Source organism: Numida meleagris, chromosome 14, assembly GCF_002078875.1.
Source record: "Numida meleagris isolate 19003 breed g44 Domestic line chromosome 14, NumMel1.0, whole genome shotgun sequence".
Taxonomy (NCBI): Eukaryota; Metazoa; Chordata; class Aves; order Galliformes; family Numididae; genus Numida; species Numida meleagris.
Window position 1 is genome coordinate 4,767,398 of NC_034422.1, and position 22,074 is coordinate 4,789,471.

Here is a 22,074-nt window from a genome sequence, read left to right on the forward strand (position 1 = left end):
GTTATTATTGCTGTGCTTTCCATCACATTATATCATTCCAACAGCTAAGGCAAATAAGCCGCTGGGAAGAATGTGTTGTCGGAGTTCTTTTTTCTAAATCCAGCTTTGCACTTCAGCGTTTTGTCGTCTCGACCGGGTACTGCTGCCGGGGCTGCTGCTCTGCCTTCCGGCCGCTGGGGGGCGCTGTGGTGCCGCGGAGGCTGCGGCGGGAGAGAGCCCTGGAGCCAGCGGGGCTGGGCAGGGCCTCGAGATGCCCCAGGCCGAGCCCTGCGCGCCGCCGCGTCCCTCATCTCCAGGCTGGGTGACACTACCACCTCCCTGGGCAGCCTGTGCCACCACTGACCGCTCTTCCTGAGAAGAAATTTCTCCCGGTCCCCAACCTGAACCTCCCCTGGTGCAACACTTGTGCTTTTTTTTCTGCCTAGAAGGGCAGCTGCGCCCTGCTAACTTGATGGCTTGTGTTAAGCTTCCATAAAGGTCCTGTATGTGTGTGCATAGTGGCTTTCTCCTGGGGCAGAGCGGTGACATCAGTAACTGCGCACAGCTGCTGTCTGCCTGGGATCCCGCTGAGCTCTGAACCAAGGGCTGAGTGCGTCCTTGGAATATGCATGTCTTTATGGTGCCCTTACAGCCTGGTGCTGCTTTCCTGTCTGTGTTTCTTATTGCTAAAAATAATTTTGGGGGGGAGGGGGCGGATTTGGTGTGCTGCTGATCCACTTGCTGCAGTGTGGGATGGAGGGCACTGCTGCCCCAGGCAATAGGCGCCAGGAGGGGACCGGATGATGTGTGGAACCTGGTTTGCCTCGTGTTCGGCCACAGTGAACCTGTCCAGGTAGGAAGCAGCTGGAGGGAGCACAACCTGCTCCTGGGGTCTTGGAGGAGAGCCTGAGGTACTTCTGCTTGCCTGGGCACTGCGGGTTTGCCTGTGCTCCCATGCTGGTTGGTTTTAATCCTGTTCTGAGCTGGGCTCTCTGCCGTGTCATTCCGGTGCAAGCCTTGGGTCCCAGCCAGCTGCATGCAGCTTAAACCAGCATCCCTCCTGCAAGCAAGCTGGGGATCCAGCCTGGACCCAACGCTAGGCTGTGTGTGGGGTCAACCCCGCATTGGTAAAGGGTTCAGGCTGGCACCGGGCAGAAAGCTGCTTGCTGCTCCGTGCTGCAGTGCTGGCACGCATACTGCCTGGCAGTGCTGGTCCTCAGCTGCCCTCTGTGCCTTGCCAGCACCGCTCTGCAGCCGCCTGCTGCCCTGGAGCTCTGTCCCCATCCCTTCCTGCAGCATCCCTGTGAGTTGTGCCATGGGTACGTCCTGTGTGCCCACAAGCATGCTGAGCTGCACAGAGCAAGCACAGGCTGCAGGACTTTGGCAAAGAAATCTGCTCCCAGGAGCGTGCTGGATGGCAGCATTAAATTCTGCAGTGTTTGATGCCTCATTTAAACAGTGTGACCAAACTACCCCTGCCTTCTGACTGTAGGGACACAAGAGTGTGATTCCACTGCCTTCTAGTACCAGGGTCAGTGGTGGTTTGTGCAGAACCTGGGCTGTGGGGTGAGCTGGTGCACAGATCCATACCAAGTCCCATTTTCCCCTTCCCATCTCGGTGCGTGCCCATGTGGGGTGATACCCATGACAGGGTCCCGTGGGGCAGTGATGTGCGGCAGCATGGAGCCAGGACCCCCCCTCCCTCCCCCCATGCTCTGTGGCTCCCAGGGAGCGCTTCTTTTCTGGAATAAGAGAAACAATTCCTAAAAAGGAGCAGGCGCATGGAAAATTGATACCAAATGGTGATATCAGTCCCCTGAGGAAGAAGACTTGATCTCTCAACCTATGGTTCCTGGGGGTTAGCACACAAGCGCACGGTGCTATTTTGGAAGGATTAAAAACCAGAAAGTTTATTTTTTTCCTTTGGTAAGTTCATCATTTTCCCAGAGGCGAGCTGAGCTGGCTGCAGACATACTGCTGAGGGCACGGGCTGCTTGCTGGGGGTGTGTGGTGTCTGCAAGACGGGGAGGGTCTGTGCCTGGCCCTGCTGCTGCCCCTTCACCGCTCCTGCAGGGCCGGGCACTGCCCCCAGCTGCTGGCACTGGTTCCATGCTGGCAATCCTTCCCATCTCCACTGTGGGGCTCTGTGACCACTGCTGAGCGCCATTTCTGGGCTGCCAGGCTGAGCATGGAGCAGAACATGTTGCTTGTGTCTGCTCTGTTAAAGAGCCAGAACACCTACACGACCCTGCTGCTTTCTGCCTTTTCCATCCAAATCCATTTCTGGGTGAGTTCTTGAGAGGAAGAAGCCTGTGGTGTGGCTGGTGCTTCCCCTCGTGCCCTCAAACCTGAGTTAGGGCCGTGGGTTGCAGCGTCCTGCTGCTCACAGCACGGAGCTGAGGCATTGCGTGGTGGCGGTGGTGGGCAGCTGAGCTTTGCAGCTGAGTTTCCAGGGAAGGAATTTCCAGCAACTGCGGATCTCTTCCCCAAAGACAGCGTTTCAAGGAATTTCCCTCTCCCCACCCCCCCTTGTTGGAGACTTCCTCTGCTTTTCCAAGTAAGCCTTTGGCTTGCAGCCACGTATGTGGAAACTGGAGCAGAGCAGATCCATGGGAACGCAGGGGCTGGAGCTGGTGCTGGCAGGTTCACAGCGCACAGCTCCTATCTGCACCAAGTGCCTCAAGCCCAAGCACTGAGCTGCTCTGCATCCCTCGTGAGCGCTGCTTTTCCAGTGTGCTGAATGTCGTGAGGAGTGGCGAAGGCACCTTTGGTGCCATTAAATAAAGGATTAGGATTTTTTTTATTTTTCTTGGAGCACTATTCTAGCAAATTGTTATTCCTAGTGGTGTTGTGAACTCAGTCCCTGGGTTTTGTCTTTCTGAACTAGGGCTGCTCTGGGTCCAGACGTACACTGGGCCAGTGTAGGTGGGATCCATCCCACTGCATCCCTGATTGCCACCAAACAGCCCTGTGCTCGCTCCTCTTCCTCCAGAAGCTGCTGTTTCCTGTAGTGACCGGTGCAGGGTGGCCCCTACCACCCCAGCCCCACAGCCATTCCTTCTGCATTTCTTTGGCTCATAAACACCCACTGCCCTCCCCAGTGCCCCTAGCAAACAACTTATCTGAAAGTACATTTTCCCCATTTCAAAGCCTCGTGAAAGAAACCAGAGGGTTTAGCAGCGGCGCTGGCTGGTGCTGTTCACATACCATCCACCCATTTGCATTTGATCTACTTCATCCTGTGCTAAGTAATCCTTGAAAGCCGTGGTTGGCGTAGCCCCTCTGCGTGCCCATAAATCACTGGTGCACAGATGCGGTTGTCTGACTCCTTCATCTGATGTGAAACGTCCTCTGCCCCAGGAAGAAACCACCCCTGCTCAATCAGAAATGCTCTCTGTGAGGCCCATGTGCACACAGACCGTGGGCTCCATCCCTTGCCATAAATCAAAGATCACTCCCACCACCCTGCTATAAGGCAGCTATTGCCCCGCGCTGCCCTGACATTAATTGCGGGCTCGGAGCGGGCACCAGCTGCCGTTGGCTGGCTTTCCAGGAAAGCTTTCAGCATTTAAAGTTTCACGTGGCACTGCCTGGTTTTCCCAGTGCCTCCCATGCCTTCTCTTCTCCTGTCTCACCGGGGCCTCGCGAGCTGCTTTGGAGAGCCTGTGTCCCAGCGTGTGGTGCTGTGCCATTTTTTCTTGCGAGTTAATTAAGTTGGCACAGATTAAATATTAAAAATGCTGTTCACTGTCATTTTCCCCCCTTCCAGGGCAGCAGCTCTGGTGGTGTGCTGTTCTGCGGTGCTGCTGCCTCTGACTGGACATTTAAGGATGAGCGTGCCATGGTTCCCTGACCGGCTGGCTGTTTGCTGTGTGTGAGATGGCATTGCAAACAACTAGTGCCAGTGGGAGCTGCTGGCAGCGGTGCTGGGCTCTGCTCTTTGGGGTGTGCCCAGGGGGAACTGAGCCCAGAATTAAGAGTGAATCCCTGGTGCGTGAGACTTAGGATCCCTCACACCAACTTCACCCAAATGCTAGCTGTATTCTGAGGTGTAATAAATGCCAAATTCCTTCTGAATGTTGCACGAATCTCACTTGAAGCTACGCAGGAAGCCTTTCTGTTTTTCTGAAATCCTCCTTGCTTCTGCGAATTTCAATACAAAACCTCTTCCTGCTGCAGCCCCCGGGCAAAGCCTCTCCTGGCTCCCCTGACAGGCGGAGCTGCAGAGGCTCTGCCTGAGGAATTGGTGGGCCCTGGCTCTCTCTTTGATATCGCTCACGTTATAATTAAGAGATAATGTCAATAGAATAAAACATTGTCTCAGGATAATGGTCTCCCGCTGCTACAGAAGTGTCAAGGCGAAGTCAAATCATTTATCAGAACTGAACGCTGAGGCGAGCCTGGGCCGTTTGTTCTCGCAGCAAGAGGCATTAATCCTGGGACAACGATGCTCGGGCGCTGTGCTTCCTCCTGCGCCCGGTGATGGATGCGTGTGGTGCTGAGCGATGGGCTCTGCCTGCAGAGCTATTGCCCAGCTGCACTCGGACTTGTTGGCACACACAGGAGGAAACAGAGGGGCAGGGCACGGCACAGTGTGCCGCACCTGACACCAATCCCGGCTGGGCGTGCAAAAACCCTGCCAGGTATTTTTCCCCAGGTTTGTTAGCGGGGAGAATTACTCACCTAGCAGAAGTTGGGGCTGTGGAGGAGCAGGAGTGCTCCGTGCCGTCTCCAAGTGGCACGTGTTTTTCCAAAGCATCCTCCAGCACCCGGTGCACAGAGCACTCTGGGTTCCTGTGTGCCTGCATTGTGCCCCCTCCTGCAGTGTGCTCTGCAGGCAACGAGGCTGGAGCACAACCCACTTTGTTTTACACACTGAGAATGGACTGGGGGCACGTTGATTTCATTGCATGGTGTTAAATGATTCCCTCGCATGGACGCACTTTGTGCATGTCTGGCTTAAAGAGTTACAATAAAAAATTAGATTCCCAGATTTAGACACGCAAACCATGGAGCTGGCTGCTTTGCAAGAGGATAGGGGAGATGGTGAACTGGTTGTCCAGCTGGGATTGAGGGTCAGGAGCTTGTAAGGGCAATTAGACTCCCACACAGCTTCAGGCACGTTCATTGCAAATGGGGGGGTGAGAAGCTCTGCCAATTTGGGCTCCTGTTCACCTCAGGCCGGAGACCTTCAGCTTGTTTGGGAAGGGACGTTGCCTGCTTTCTGAAGGCATGTGGGCACCCGCTGCAGGGCTGCCCATCACTGTGGCCTGGGGGTGGGTGCAGATGGGTGCCCTGCATCCGTGCTGCAGGGATTGCCATTGCCTGGTAGTGGTCAAAGAACAAAAAAAGAAGGTGGTAAGCACTGTGACAAAGTGCTGGGAGCCAGCTCTCTGCTGACGCTGTGAAACAGCAAGCCCTGATTTAAACAGCCCCTCCAGTGACTGACCTACCCCGAACAAATCCATTTACAGTGTCCTGTTTCCCCTCACTGTTTAACTACCAGAGTTCAGAGATGATTCCTTAAATGTTAATGGTGCAGGAATTTGGAAGCTTTCCCAGAGTTGCTCGGGGAGCCATGTAGGACTGTGCCTGACTTGCTAATGCAGTTCAGTTTCCTGCTGAACATCAGACACCCTGTTCTCGCCCGCCGCTCCGTAATTAAAGCGCTGAAGGACCATTACTCTTCGGGGCTGCTCGTCCCGGGTTCAGCCCAGGTGAGGTCCAGCTCCGTGCGGGGCCATGGCAGGAGCAGCGAGCACTGGGCTGGCGCTGCAGCTCCTCTCTTCTGCCTGCAGCCTGGAGCCCGCTCCCTGCACCGCCTGGTTGACAACAAGTGCTCGGCCCCAGCTGCGGGGCAAACGTTGACATTTTGGAAGCGGATGCCTTTTTTTCTGCTCGTAACTTAAGCTGTCTGGTTTATCAGAGACATATGGAAAGTTTATTGCATTCTTGTGACGGACCCAGCCAAGCGAGCTGTCTAATGAATGTGGTTTTATTTATTTCTTATTGTAGCTAGGACTTGGCGTGGGAGACCTCCTCCTGAAGGGGCGGCTTAGGTCTGAGGAATAAATCACCGGGACTTCTCTCCCTCCACATGGCAAATCCATGGGAAACCATTGCTGAAAGCCATTGGGGTTTTGTTCCAAAGCACTGGGGACGCAGCAGCCCCATGGGGCAGGCAGGCACGCTGTGCTTGATTCTGCAGGGCGACAAGGCTGTGCGTGGCTGTTGGCAGCTGAGCTCAGCTCCTTTTCCAGGCTGCTCGGGGAGGGCTAAGCCCGGTGCCAGGTATATGAGAGAGTGGAAACACAGCCTCACACTGGCAGCTGCCCAAGCCGCTGCCTGGGGACACGCCGGGCTCTGCAGTGATGCGTGGCTCCGGCACGGTACGTCCCGGTACAGCATGGCTCCAGTGTGGCCTGGGCAGCCCCTGCCCTCACCTGCAGGTTGATGCTGCAGTGCGGCAGCTCAGGCTGCTCCTTGCTGCCGCTCCCTGCCATTGCCACATCACCCCTGCTCCAAATGAGCATAGAATCATTGAGGTTGGAAAAGACCACAAAGATCATCGAGTCCAACCATCGGCCCATCCCCACCATGCCCACTAAGCCATGTCCCACAGTGCTATGGCCCTTCCAGGTCCTGGTAACCCCATACCTCAGGTCTGGTTTTCCCTTTGCAGAAACCACACACTTCGGATTTAGTGTCATTTGGCTCAGGAATTTAACTGAGTTCAGCTGAAATTGTTGTTGGTTTCCTACTACCCCAAAATATCTTCCTGTATCTTTTCTCTGCTGTTCTACAACGTATGGTGCCCACTGGGGTTATGACAGCAGTGCTGCAGAATGCCAATTTTTGGCTTGGTTCTGGTGGCCTGGCTACCTTGCTCCTCTGCCAGCTCCCCTGCTCGTCCTGCTGCACAGTTGCCAACCCATGGCTCATTGCGTGCCTGTGTGCCACCTCACTTGGCAGCTGCCCCCCAGCTGCCCCCTACATCTCACATGCACCGTGCTGCATTTCTACCATCTATAGGCAAAATCTCTTCCCCAGACTCCCTGCTGGGCGCTTTTCCCCCCACTTTGTTCTGCTGATGCTATCTGGCTGTAAGCATTGCAGGGTGCCACGTACAGGGCACGTCACAGGGAGAGTCTTCTCTCTGCAGCACGCACGGGACCAGCCTTTCCTGCTCCTTCTCCTTTGCTGCTCCATCTGCTTTGCCCACATTCTGCTCTGGTGTGCCCCAAGAGGTGCATCTCCTGCTGGCGTCCCATAACTTTCCCCTCTTGGCTCAGGTCCCTTTGCAGACCATGCTCACTGGCTTTGAACACCCCCGTAGGCTTTGGCAGAACCAGAGGGGAGTGTTACACCAGATCCGTGCCTTCCTCCTTGCAGCAACACACCCCGAGCCCTGGCTAAGCGCAAAGCTGCTCTGCCCTGCTCCTTATCCCTGTTCCTCATTGAGAGCAGATGAGCGCATCTCATAAAATTAGATCATCCCCACATCAGCCTTCTGGTGTGCTTTAGCAACACAAAGACCCATTGTTCGCTCGGGAACACTCCTTTTGGCAGGGCACCTCCAGAGCGCTCTGCAGCCGTGCCGGGTCCTCCTGCCCCACTGACAGGTGCAGCCACCCCAGTTCCCAACCAGAGGGCTCAGGGCATGGGGTGGCCATCTCATAGCAGCTCCTGTGGGTTTAACTGGTGACCGCTGACACACGGCGTTTCCCGGCGTCGGGCTGGCAGCGCGGCGTGTCTGCAGCGCTTCCAATTTGTCACTGTCGCGCCTGGCCCCGTCTCCTGCTCGTCTCTGAAATCCCTGCTGACCGGCGCTGGGGAAGTTATTGGCACATCATTTATCTTTTCATATTACCAGAAGGGTTTCTTCTACAAACAGCCTTCAGATTACTATCCGGATTATACTGGGTTGTTCTTCCCTTTGCCTGCAGACGGGTGCACACCTGCCTGGTGCACAGGGAGGCAGCAACTTGCACACGGCTCCCCCTGACCGGCAGCGAAGGTGGGACACGGAGGCAGCCTTTGGGGTTAAAATGCAATATTTCTCAAAAGGAACATCCCCAAAATGTCTTTGCGTGCACCCCCACAATGAGGCAAGTAGACCTGCGGGGTAGGAGCTGCGTGCAGCAGTGGGTTTCCTCTCCGACTCCCTCTGAGCATCCCTCTGCCCACGGGCTGTGCCAAGGCGTGGGGCTCAGCGCTCCCTGCAGCTCCCGGCTGCTCCCTGCGCCCGGCACAGCCCCGGCTCACGTAGGGCAGAGCTCTTCTTGGAAACTTGCTCACAGTTTTACAGCTCTGCTCTGTTAGAGATATCAAAGCCGTTTGGTTGCTGTTGCTGTTTTACGAGCCAGGCTTCAAAGGATGAAATTCCACAGGCCGGGCAAAGATCTGCTCGTATCTGATGGAAAGGTGTGGAAAATCCCTTCCTTGCGGAGCCTGCCCCGCGGCCGGGCAGTGCTGTAGCCACGTCCCCATTCCGTCACAGAGCATTCTGTTGGCCCTGCAGAGCAGCACAGCGTGGGGGCACCAGCCCGACCCCGTGGGTCTGAGTGCCTGCACCCTCTGATTGCCAAAGTGAGCACCGGGCTCAGGGTCTGCACCCTGCCCCAGCCCTGCCCTCACCAGGAAACTCTCTCAGTGTCTGGGAAGACCCCGAGGCTGCATAAAAGTTCAGCCTGTGATTCACTTCCTTCCTCTTCAGGGCTAGTCTAATTTGAGCGTGTGCGCTGAGCGTTAATTACCGTCCTTGCCATGGTTTCTTATCCAGGCATCCTTTCCCAGCTGACTTTCTGCTCGCTCAGGTCCAAGGCCATAAAAGCTCCCCCATTAGGAAAGGAAATATTTTACACCAGGTTTATACTGTATGCCTGAGGTCATCAGAAGTACAGATCGAGTGGCAGAAATAAACACTGTGCTCTCTCTTTCCAGCATGAAAAAGGAATCAATAACTCATTGATTTAAATTAAAATGTCTTCTTTGCAAAATGCCTCTGAGCGCCAATATTTGCGGCCCCATGTATTGTGATGGCGATGGAAAGCAGCTGCCCCTGTGCTGCAGGCATGGCTCCGTCCTTGGTGAGGTGCCCACAAGCCGCATCCCATCCCCTGGAAGGATGCAACATGGGCAGCTTTTGGAAATCATTTCTCCTGGTGCATGAGCTCTGCAGACAGCACGTGGCGGTCAATATATCAGCCTTCTTGGTGAAGTAATTAGGGATAAATGCGGGAATTGGGGCAGAACCACTTCCCAGAGTGGGAGGCATGACCCCATGCTGTTTCACTGGGGACACTGCTGGCCGTGGTGGGATGCCAGGTCCTTCCCTCATGCTGTGCCACGTCCCTGCACGGCACCTTCACTTCCATCCTGAGCTCCAGCAGCTCCACCCGCAGCTACTCCCACCAACTAATTAAAAAGCGGCTGTATTAGCAAATGTGTTTAGAGTCATTAGCCAACAGTCAGCTCACTGATTTTGAAGATTTATGGCGCTGGTATTGGGTAAATGATGGTCTTCAGAGAGTTTTCTTGCAAATGATCTGAAAGCAAGGTTTACTCTAGCCTTAGGGAAACGAAGGAAATGCAGTCAGTGACCACAGAACGTATGTGCTGACGGTCCCAGCGGTCAGCAGGCAATGCCTACCTGAGGTTCTGGTGGTCGCTGGCCCGTCCCCTCCACTGGTGGTGGCTTTGCTCAGGGACCCACCTGCGAGCAGCTCTCCTCCTCTTACCCGCGGGAAGCAGCAGCGATGCGTTAGCAGTAAGCGTGCGGCTGTTGTTTCCCACAATTGGTTATAAAAACCTGCTGGTCTCCAACTGTGACACGTATTATGGTCTCGGTTTCGCAGTTAGAATAATGTTTAGTTTGGCAACGAAAGCTCTAAGCGTGCTTATAGAGGAAAGGGCTCGCCACGCTCACTGGGTATTGCTCTGAGCCGCTCTGCTCCTTCTTTCTGCCCATTCCACCTGCTCCGATGGGTCCCTGCAGCACTGCCCCATCTCCTGCTGTTGCCACGTTGAGGCATGCACTGCGTGTGCTCACGGTGGTTTTGCAGCCTCCAGCCAAGAGCTGGATGGAGCACCCCCAGGGCTCGGCATGCCTTTACTTTGGGGATCTGATTTATGATATGTCACAACAAGGCTGTATTTCTGCAGAGGCTTTTGGGTGTTCCCAGAAATAGGTGTGGGTTTTGGAGGCATGGGGGTCCACCGTGTGCCTATATGTCCCGAGCAGCAAGCAAGGCTTCCCTGGGTATAGATAACTTGCCTGTGCCTCCCTGCTTCCTTCTCTTTCCATAAATGCTGACAGTGGATTTCTGCCATGCCTCAAAACCTGCTCGAATAAAAACATTAAAGGGAGCAAATTATTTAAGAGCTGGGAGCACGGGTGGGAGAGGCGGCAGGAGGCCAGCGCTGCGCTTTTTGGCCATTAAGCTGCATATCATGCTTAATATAGCAGGTGATAGCTTAAACCTCCCCCCACGTTCAGGGCAAGAGCCAAGAACTAGAGGAACTGGTTCTTGTCAAGAGAGATGTGCTGGTGCTGGGGAACCAACGCAGCCCTCCGCTGGGGAAAGCACCAGCGCTCAAATAGAGAGGACAGGTCCCTGCGAGAAGGGGCAGCTGGAGGTGGGTGCTGGATGATCTCTGAGGTCCTTCCCAACCCACCCATTCTGTGATTCTGTGATTGCACCGAGTGCTGGGGGCTCTGAAAGTGTTCCTGCTTGGCGCAAGAACATGTTGCAGTTCCATAAATGGGAACGCTGTGTAGATAATGGAGATCCAACAGACGGAGCTGCTCTGTGCAGCGCTCCCAGGTGGGCATCTCCTGCTCCCAGCTGTTTTCTGTCGGCTTTTCCCCAGAACTCTGCCTTCCCTCAAACTCATCAGTTGTTCTCACGGGAGCTTCATCTTTGCTCTTGTCCTTGGAGGAGCTGTAACCGTTGCAGTGCTGAGACAGGAGAGTTGCCTTCTGCTGCCAGCGCTCTCTGGGGCACAGCTGGGACCATGCACTCCAGCTGAGCCAGCATGGTGGCACAGAGCTGCTCTTTGGTGCCCCAGCCTTGTGTCAACGCTTAACCCCCATCCAAGAGAAATAACCGGCTTCTGCCCAAAGCAGCACTCCCAAAGGAGCCTTATCTCCCCTCCCACCGCTCTGCAGGACCTACTGCTTGGGGTGGGCTGAGCCCACGCTGGTGCTGAGCAGCCGTGAGCCGCCCAGCCTCCCTGGTGTCACCTCTGCTTTCCGATCGTTTTAATTCTTTAGCAGCAGCATCCCCATATATTAGCTTAACACATCGCGTGTAATACTCCTGATGCTGATTAAATTAAAGAATGTTTTCCGCTAAAACCGAGCGGTGATTCTGGGCGTTAATCCCTTCTTCCCGCTGTGGAGATGTTAGCGGTGGTGCTCCCGCAGCGCAGGGCTTTGCTCGGCGCTCGGTCTGCGGGATGAAGGCCGGGATGCAGGCAGGGGAAGGAGCGCTTCCTTCCGAGGCAGGAGAATCCCAATTTATGTTGTCTCGATGTCTCCAAACTAACAAGATTTTGCTCATTTATCCCTTTAAAACAAGTGGTCCGCCTGGCTCCACCTGTGCCTCAACCAGCTCCATTAGGACAGGGGGAGCTGGAGGGAGTCACAGGGAGCTCCTGCTAACCCAGGAGAATTCTTTTCCTGCTTTTGGGGAGGTGTAGCAGAGGGTTCTCATGGAAGAAAATAGTTTAATGCCAATATAGCGCAGCTTTTAGTGAAAGGAAATATTTTGCACTTCAAAAGGATCTATCAAAGACATGGATTTAGAAACAAAAAGTGACTTTATCTGACCAGAAGATCTTGTCAGTGCGTTATCCATTTGCAGCGGGTAGCTGGCTTTGAAACGGAGTTCTCATCGGGGTGGTTCTTTCCGTCCCGGTCAGGGAATGAGATAAGGCAAAAAAGAAAAACCCACTAATAAAAAGTCAATATTTGGTTTGGCTTAAAGAATTGAAACCTCTTTCTTCTGTGAAACTGCTGCTGACCTCGCGGGGATTACTTTTATCTGATTTTGGGCTCCCTCCCACCAAGAGGGATGGGGCCGGGAATAGGGTCTGTCCCCATGGCTGGGATGGCTGAGTGCTGGGTGCCCTGCAGCCCCTCTCCCAGCGGCTGCTCGAGGCTCTTAGCTCCCTGCATGGTGGGCCTAGAGCGTTCCTCTTTGATTTATGAAGTTTCTGTGAAAGGCCATTGAATTAAAGCAGGGATTTGCCAAACCGGTGCACCTTGCTGAAAGCCCGAGATGAATTCCTGCTTGGCCTACCTATTAGGAAGAAATATTATTGTTTTCTGCAGAGAAGGGGGAGGTGGGGGGGGAAATCTATACGTTTCTGCTTTTAATCTGAAATGAGAAAATAAAATATTCCTCCCTGCCGCTGGCAGGAACTGCTTGCTGAAGTCCCCACTGGGTGCTGCTTCTCCTGCAGCACGCGGGCCATGGGTGAGAAGCGCTGCGAGCAGTGCCCCGTGCAAGGTGAAGCCGAGGGTGGAACTCCTGCCCGAGAAACCCCAGGCGTGCTGCCCTGCTGCTCCCAGCCACCGCTGGGCACCTCGTCCTGCACGGGCCCGGCCCGCTCTGCCCAGCGCCGCCCGCTGGAGCAATCACTCCACACTATTGATTGTGTCAAAGGCAGTAAGTCAAGAAAGCTATTGAAATTCACAAGAGGAAGCTCTCGCAATTATAAGTGTCTGCAGCGGATTATTAATCATTTTTGTTATGGCTATCGAGCCACGAGGCAGACGCTTTCTGTAAGGCTGACGTGAGCGCGTGCTTTTCAGCAGCGCCTCGGGTCTTGCTTTGCCTATTGGTTCTCAGTGCGGAATGAAAAACGAGCAAACCGCTCGTTATACAGGTCGGCGTGCACGGAGCACTGTAGGATGTCGCCGTTAGGAGCGTGTCAACTTTCAGGAGTTTAAATCCATATTCCCCGATCTGTGGGGATGGATAGAGCCATGGACGCGTCCTGTGGGCACCCGGCTGCTGGGGGGTGGCTGCTGTGACAGCCAGCAGAGCGGTGCTCCGTGCAGCCCTGCTTCCCCGGCCCCAGGTTAGCAGCCAGCAGGCAGCTGTTTCCCCAGACAGGCAGATGAGCAGAGCAGCCCGCTATAAAAAGCTGCAGAAGAGATCAGAACGGCTCTCCCTCTCCTCTCCCATCTCCTTTGCTTAGTGACCTAGAACTAAATGTTTTATTATTAGAAGGAAACATCACTCTGTGTGTGCATGTTGCATTCCCAGCAGGCCCTTGGTGCGGGTTCTGCAGGGCTCCGTCGATGTGATGCGATGCTGCAGAAGAGAAGGAGCCTCAGCATCCCACGGATGCTGTCCCCAAGTGACTGGCCGTGGGTCCCCACCCACAGGAGCATCCCTCTGGGCTTCTGGGGCTGACCCCACTGGGGGAGTGTTACAGAGTGACTGGCACAACACTTTCCCTCCTAAACTTGTGCTGGTTTTGATTAAAATCCTCATCAAATGTTTGTTTTGCCTGAAAGGAAGCTTTTGTTCTCATCTCAGGACCTCTCGGTTATAAAAACTTCAGCTGAAAGCACTTAATTAAAGACGTGTTTTTCCTGCTCTGTGCCTCGGGAGGTTATCTCAAGGCACACCATGTAACGGGATGGCACTGCAGCCCGGATGGTCCCTCCAGAACCCCTTCTTTGCAGGGATCAGGTTTCCCCTTGCAGGAACAAAGCGGTCCATGAAGCACTCATGTTGGCTCCAGTCACCAGCAGATGTGTGACTGTGACAGAGCAAAGAGTGTTTGAATGGAAGGAGAGCTCTGTCCTGGAGGATGCTCTCCGCACCTGGCACAGGGCTGCCACGGGATGTCCTTGTGCTGCCGAGCTCTTGGATCTTGCTCATCAGCCATCAGTGGCTGTCAGAAGTTCTCCTGCAGGAGCCAACGCACAGAGCACTTCCGATTCCAGCCCTGTTACAGAATGGAAAGAATTAATGCTGCAGGAGCAAGCACAAGGCGAAGAGCTTTTTCCTATGGAAACTGCCCTGGGAACCTTTGGGCGTTGCTGAGCTGTGTTCCATCACGTCTTTCCCGTCTTCATTTCCCATTGGGCTGGGGTGGGTGCAGTTGTCCTTCCTTAGATTTAAATGTCTCCTAAAAAAATGGACTTCACTGTGGCTTATGTTTTAGCCATCTTCTTTCTCCATCCTTTTGCACCTTTTGGGATGGAGAGGGATGGTTGTGTGGCACAGATGGGAGAAAGCCGGGTGGGAAGAGCATGGCAATGTCCCCTTTCCCTTTGCACCATTCGCAGCAGTAACAGTCTGAGCCCACGTGCTGTGAGCAGCCAGCTCAGCACGGATGGGTGCTGCCATTTTACTGCGCTTTCCTTGGGTTGTGTTTGTATTCACGCTTCCCACCCTCTTCCTTCCATTAGCCCCGATGTGTTCAAGTCTCATTTTCTCATGGAGTTTGCCGTGCAGCAGTGCTGCCCCTCCCCACAGGGTTTGCCATGGGGAGGAGGAGGCGGCGATGGCACTGGGAATGGGGCAGGAGCTGCGCTGGGTGCCCCCGAGGCACCGCCCGCACGCTTCCCACTTCCATCCCATGCGAGACGAGGACAACGTTCCACGTACACTCTCTGCAGCACCAGTTCTCGAGATGTTAAAAAAAAAAACCAACAAGAATAAATATTGCAAGCGGCCCCCGAACAGTCTGCTCGAGATGGAAATCCAGCGCCGTGCTCAACGTGACCTTGCTGGCTGCGGGAGGGGTGGTGGTTCTCAGCTAGGAGTCCAGCGGCGGTGCGCAGGGAGGAGCTGCGGGGCTGTGCTGGGTGGCTCCTTCGGGCACCGCGCGGCTGTGGCAGGCTCTGATTGATAGCCTGGGGAACAGCTTCTGGTTCAGAGTGCACATCCGCCCCGCTCGTGCTCCATGATCTTTACCCCCTGGAGGAAATGGCAGAGAAAGGACAGATTATTGACACCAGACCGGGCTCCGGGCATTACCATGAGAAAGATGCAGCAGCCCCAGCTCAGCATCGCTCCCCAGCGCGGGTTCCCCCATTTATTTACCAGCAGCACGGTGTTCAGCAAGGACCCCTGCAGGACAGTGCTGTGCTGGGGAGGAGTGCTGCTCGCTGCTCTCGGGGTTGACTTGGACTCAACATGGGAACACACGTTGGGTGCAGTGAGTTTGTGGCCGTCCAGGATACGTTGAGATCCCGAGGAAGGTGCAGCTCCGTTTCCCTGTGGGGCCGCTGGGCGTTATCCTAATGCTGATAATTAATACAGTGGTGTCTATAATCCCATGCAGGGAGAGCTGAAGCGCTCCCCAAAGCTTCTTTGCATCATAAAACTCCTAATCAAATACAGCGTAGATCCCTGCCCTCTCCATAGCTTTAATCCCACTTCTCCTCCAGAACTAAACGGCTTTAAATTCTTCAGACCCTGCCGTATTCAGCTGCAGAAGCAGAATCGTTGCCATTTTTAATTCCTCCCCCAGCGCCAGACCAAAACCTCTGCAAACACCGCCTCAATAATCCCCGTTAATTTATCAGAGGTGCTCGCGAATGCAAATTTTCATGTGCGGCGCTCCTGGATCAGAATTACAATTGACTGGCTATAAAATGATAATTATACACTGGGAGCTTTGCGTTGTGTAAACACCTTAAATTGATTCCCCTGCTCTGCCAGTGGTGAAATTCTTTCCATAGCACGCTGGCGCTATCTGAGATCGAAACGATTGCGCCTTTTCAAAACTTTTCTACCATGTATGGATTTTCTCACTGGAGGCAGTGAGTGTGGCCGGGCGGCCCCAGAGCTCTGCCTGCAGGCAGGGGGGGACCCTGCAGGGTGGTGCTGGGCTGGGGCACCCTGGGGACATCCAGCCCAAATCCCATGCGTCTGCTCCAGGCCCCCCATTCCCCATGCATGGCACAATCCTGTGTTGAGACAGCTATTTCCCCTTTGGCCGGGAGCCCCAGCAGCTCCTGAGCATCCTCCTGAGTGCTGTGAGCATCATCCTGCACTATGGCTTCTTGGGCATGGTGGTACCTCTGGCAGACAGCCAGCAATCCTATATCCAGATATGAGAAGGTTTGGTACAAGAGTGTCTCTCTGAAGCCATTGACTAAGTTAACCAGAACTCTCCTGCTCTTAGCCCATGTCAGTGCACCCAGACCCCCCTGTGCTGGGGTATTTCATAGAACTGTAGAATATCCCAGGCTGGAAGGGACCCAGAAGGATCATGGAATCTAACTCTTGGACTCATGTGCCCTCCATCTCAGCACTGGGTGCTGTTCCATGCAGGATGGGGAAGAATTGGCGCAGGGGCTGTGGCTCAGCTGCATTGAGCTCCTGGCCATCCAGACCTGCATGCAGCACTCGCCGCCTCCACTGAACCCATCTGGGGAAGCAATGGCTTTACACCATGTGTTACGTTTCCCAGAATGTATGGTCCATCCATTTAAAGTACTTCCCTCCTCCAACAGCAGATAGTGCAGAGCAGCCCCGGAGCCCACCCCACCCTGCCCAGCTGCTCGGGGCGTTCTGCCAGCTGTTGTGCAGGGGAGGTCGCAGAACATTGTGAGCATCGTTCATTGCAATGCAGCAGCTCCAGACAGGGCTCCAACAAACACCAAGCATTTACAAATATGTTCACGGCATGATTTTATACCCGAACGACACGGTGGTGCAGCGTACGGCTCAGGTGAATGATTGCTTTGAATATATGGACAGTTTAGCTTATGAAATGCATAACTCATCTGGTATATGGAAAACCAATACATCTTCCATATGAGCAACAAATCAGAGATGACTATCCTTAGGGAACAGAGCGGCTGTGCTGCACTGAGTGTTTCGACTTGGAGTTGATGCAAGTTCTCATTCCTGCTCCATGACCAAATTTCCTAAGCCAAGCCGTCGAATGGAATGAGCTCACTCTGTCCCTGAGCCGTGCTGCAGGTCTGCTGGAAGGCTCCTACACTGCTCCAGCACCCAGTTCGAGCTGGGGAGAGCAGTGAGAGCATTGCTGTTGGCACTCCACGATGCCAAAGTCCCATCTCTTGGAGATAATACGATGATATAATGAGGACGTGGCTGTGGGCACAAACCTGGGGCCACGACCTTGGCCATGGCCATGTGTCCCTGCACAGTGGGACACACATGATGCTGGTGGCACAGTGACATCGTGCCCAGCCCCTCCGCTGCTCTGCCCACCTGGTGCCCGCCGGTGCGTGCGTCGGGCTCGGGAGATGATCTCGTTACGGGAAGATTATGCTAATGAAATGTTTCCTGAGATCAAACTCATTTTGTGTTCAAAAGCATTAAAATAAATGGCTTCTAATTGAATCTTATAAACGGTTCCCTCCTGATAATGAGCCGCTATTAATTATAATTGAAGGAAGGCAGAACGTAAACACAGCGCAGCGCGGGGGAAGCGGGGGCACAGCGGGGCATCCCCACGGCCCCGGCCCTACTGCTGTGCTGGGACCGCAGCCCCGTGTGGCACCAGGGGCTCTGCTGGGGACACAGTGGGGACCCTCTTTGGGCCAGGAGGGGACAGGGACGCGCGTGCCTCCCGCATTGGCTGCCTGCAGCCTGCAGGGTCTCAGCCCCATCTCACTGCTATCATTGCTGTTTTCTTCTTTTCTTTTTGGGCGGCCCTCGTTCTTCTGACTGCGGCGCTCTCTGCAGCGAGGGTGACCTCATCTGCTTCAAAGCAGAAAATGGGCATCTGAGCTCAACCAGAGAAAATTTACAGGAATCCATCTGTCAACAGGGACGTTTCCATTTAATAAGCGCTGGGTTTGAGCTCACATCAGCCCCTCCATTATTTATAAGCTGAGATCGTACAACTTCTCCACTCGGGTCTAAAAAAAGCAGCGAGTGTCTTTTATTCTCCCTTCACACAGCGCAGAGCCGGGGGGGCTGTGGGGCTGCAGGGGGCTGCCGGGACCCAGCAGGGACGCTCAGCGCTTTCTGCAATGCACTCTTTCTGCTGGGGGGGCACCCTCAGGACCCCTTCATGTCATCCCTTCACTTTTCTCCCTTTGAGGTCTCTATTTAGGGCACGGTGTGGCCATGGCCGGGGCAGCTCAATCTGGAGCCACTAATGGCCCTGGCTCTGTGTCTCGTCTGCTTGAAGGGAATAAAAGGGAATAATTAAATAGCCAGCAATGCAGCGATCGATAGCGTTGCACTGGTAATGATGGAAAAAGCACTGCCTGAAGGATGCTGCTGCAGGGCAGCGGTACTGGAGGGTTCTGGTGCTGTGGGTTGGTGCTCTGTGGGATCAGGGCGGATGGATTGTGTTTCCATGCTGGAGCAGCACCAATGCTGTACTTAAACATGCTCTCATCTGCGTGGGTGAGAGGGAAAAGGAAAACACCCTGGGATGAGGGGTCACTGCCTGCCCCTGGGAATCCCCCAGAGGAGTGCAGGCTCTTTGGGGTGCCCCTTGGTTGGAGTGCTCCATGGCTCTTTGGGGAGGTGAATGGATTTGGGGTAAAATTTGGCTTTCTAGGGCACGGGGAAGCTGCTGAAGCATCGTACCATGGTCCCCAGCGGTTCCCCTGCTGTTTTATGGCTGGGAAAGCCAGTGCTAACGTGCTAATTGGCTTTAACACCCGAGCTAGGGAAGAGGCAAATTAACCCAAGCGTCACACTTCATCCCACAGTGGGGTCCGGTTTGTGCAGCCCTGGACTCACTGCTTAGGATCCCACTGAGCCACCAGGGAGGGTTCAGCATGGTTCCCAGTGCCCCCAGTGCCACCCCGCTGTGCTGCTGCCTGCAGGGACCCCCAGCACAGGCACTGCGAGCGGGAGGCATGGGGTTGTTATAGGAGCACGTCAACCCCATCCTGCTCCGAGTCAGCTGCTCGTTCAGCACGGCGTGGAGGGATGGTAATTGTATGTTGAGTGCTCTCTGGTTGATTAAGAACATATTTATTGAAGTTTATCTACTGTAATATGTATGAGTCTCTTATTAGATAATTGCCAAACCTCAAACACCTGTTTAACAGATCATATATATAACCCATTACATAGTTGTTAAACCACACTGGTTTTAATTCCTCAAACGCGGATGTGGAATCCATTCCCAATTAAATGCATTTCAAGGTGCTCCTCCACAGGGACCTTCCCCCTTCCCATGTGAGGGGACACGAGCACGGCTGGTGACAGCACTGTCCCCAGGGTGGTCTTTCCCAACCCCAGTGATTTGATGACTCCATTGGTCCGGGGGATGCGGTCGGTGGGCGGGTGGGCATGGCTTCGTGGTTGGACTGGATGACCTCAGAGGTCTTTGCCAGCCTTAACAGTTCTATCGTTCTATGGAGGAAGAGTGGTAAGCTGCTTATTCTCACTCTGGTTCTGCAAAAATCTTGCCCAAATTGTTCTCCGTGTGCTGGAGCAACGCACTGGGGTGTGAAGCACAAATCTGGCAGCTGGCAGCTTGCTCCTTCTGTCTCTCTCTGGTTATTTTCTGTTCATGATAAAACAACGCGGAAAGGAAGCATGAAAGCCAAGGGGAGGGTGAGAAGAAACACGATCTCTTATCTAATGCATGCCTGACCTGCTCAAATGTTCCCGTATCAGCAATTATTTTGCCTGGCTCTGGGTTTTCTAAAGCACTTGAGCCCTGAGAATGTGATCTGAGATCACGCTGGCGAACTGCAGGCCCCAGTTCTTTGCTTCTCTCTGCGATGCGCTCTGCACAGGGCACTGCTCAGCCCAAGGGTTAAGCTTTAAACCTCTTCCTAAGTGGTAAGGAAAGAGAAAGAGTGCCTCACTGTTAATAGGAAAGGAATAATATCTCTTTATCTACGTCTGCAACTGCTCTTGAAGTCATGTGTATATGCTATATTTCAAGCGAAGCAATATGCAGCTCTCAGAAAGGCAATATCCCTAAGCTCTGCTCTCGTTCCCGTGTTGATTTTGATATTTTTAATATCGCATCCAGACAACGGAGCCTGTCAAACGCGATGCGGAGCATTCGTTTAACTAAGCCAATTTCAAATGTGTAACAATTGTAAAGAGATGGGTTCAGATGAGTCAATTTGTCTCGAGTGTTTTCTAGCTGAACTTAATAATATTGGAGAAGTGAGAGAAATTGGAAAAAAAAATCACCCTCTGCTTTCAATCCTTTTGAGAAGCCGAGATACCTAATTCGCTCTGGCAAATGATAAATGTTCCTCCCCTCTCCTAATTACATCTTGCCTTAGTCACAGCGGTGTCTACTAAATCTCCTTTTGTGCCTGCACGCACCGCACAGTGCTCTTCTTTGCAAAGGAGGAAGAGCAGAGTAGTTCTTGATGAGATTTAATTGAAGCGCGATTCATCCCGCGCACGTGGGAGCGGCCGTGGGCTCTGGCTGTGGGTGCGGGACACGCGGGCACTCCTTCCTCTTCGTCCTGCTTCCATTTCCTACGCCTCAGATCTAACTAAAGAGAACAAAGCGGTGCCCAATGGAAGGCGTTGGGCTGGGGACTCTACAGGGAGCTGAGGCTTCCAGAGCAGTGAGGGAAATGAGAGCAAGCGTGCGCCCCGTGCGGCACGGACTGGTGGGGATCTAACCACGGGTTGAATGAGCACGGGGTCCCACCACCATGGCACCGCACACGGAGCCCCAGCAGAGCTCTCCCTCCAGGAGCTGCAGCTCTGTTTGGGCCGTTTGTCTTGCTGGGTCTAATTACACCAAGACAGCAATTATAATGTTACGCTCTTCGGATTATCATTCTTGCTCAGGGCACCGCAATTAGCGTATGGTTTGTAGCTTAATGATTCTGAGTGCAGTTGGTGCAAACTCCCCAGCTGCAGATCAGCCATCTCTGCCCAGTTATGTACTGTGTGCTGGGCTGCCCCGAGCTCGGGGACAGACAGCCGCCGTCGGCCGGTGACATATTGCTCAGGCCAGCTCAGGAGCTCCCAGGAGAGTTTCACAATCTCTTTTCCACTGGAAAATTTCATTAATTCATTACAAAATTGTTAACATCATCAGAGGCTCCAGTTTTAACCAAAGGATATTCTCATGATAAATGCCACGGCGCTCCTTGGGTACGAGTCCAGGAGAAGGTTAAAGAGCAGTGAGCACAAGCCAAAGCCCATAGCCTGCAGCACTGAGCATCTCTCGCTGCTCACAGTCGGTTCCCACCAAGTTTTCCCATTGCAGAGGCTGGCAGCCAACCGCAGAACGCCGGGGCCATTAAATTTTCATGACATTTTTGCAGGGATGTCTTAAAAACAAAGCGCTGTCACAAACAGGGAGGGCAATGCAGGAAGGAGAGGTGGCTTGCTGGGCTGCCAGGGCTCCAGTTCAGGGTTTGCTGGTGGCCCTGGTGGCACTCACACAGCATCTCCTCAAGGCATGTTTTGCTCCCGCAGCTGCCCATGGCTGCAGCAGTTTCCCCCTCCAACTGCATCTTGCTGAAGCTCAGCACCACGCCAAGCGTTGCAGGCACTGCTGTCTTTCATTCCAGCGGTGGCTGCATTTCAGGAAGCTAATGAAGTGATGATTTGCCTTAATTGGCCCCTTGGATCTGCCGATCACTCCTAGGGCTCTCAGGTCGAGCAGAGAGCTGGTGCCTGTTGTTACTGGCAGGACAGGAGGGCTGCGCTTCGTGGCCAGGAGGGTTTGGTGTGTGAGCAGCGCTGGGTGCCGTGGTACCCACTGCCATGGGGTGCCCCTGGGTGTGCCAGTGGCAGATGTGCAGCATGTCCCAGCACCACGGCCTTCTCCATCTTAATCACAAGCTCTTAGGGAGGGACAGATATCCAAAAACAGATTCTGGACATTCTGGACATCCTCCCTGAGAAGCCATAATCTGCATGGGACCTGCCCTGAGCCACGGGGCAATGGTAGGAGGAGGGATGGCACCATGGAATCGCAGGGGGCGGATTTGGGGTGGGATGTCTCAGTTATTGCAATAGGAATAAATATTTTGCAGGAGAGCCAGGTCCACAGCTGATGGCCTGATGTGGGCTAGGCTCCAGCTGTGTGATGAGCAGGGAGGAACCAGCTGAGGCAGCACAGAGAGAGGGGATCTCAGCAGTCTGCATCTTCTTTGGGTGATTTGGGCAGCATCATTGGGGACGCAAC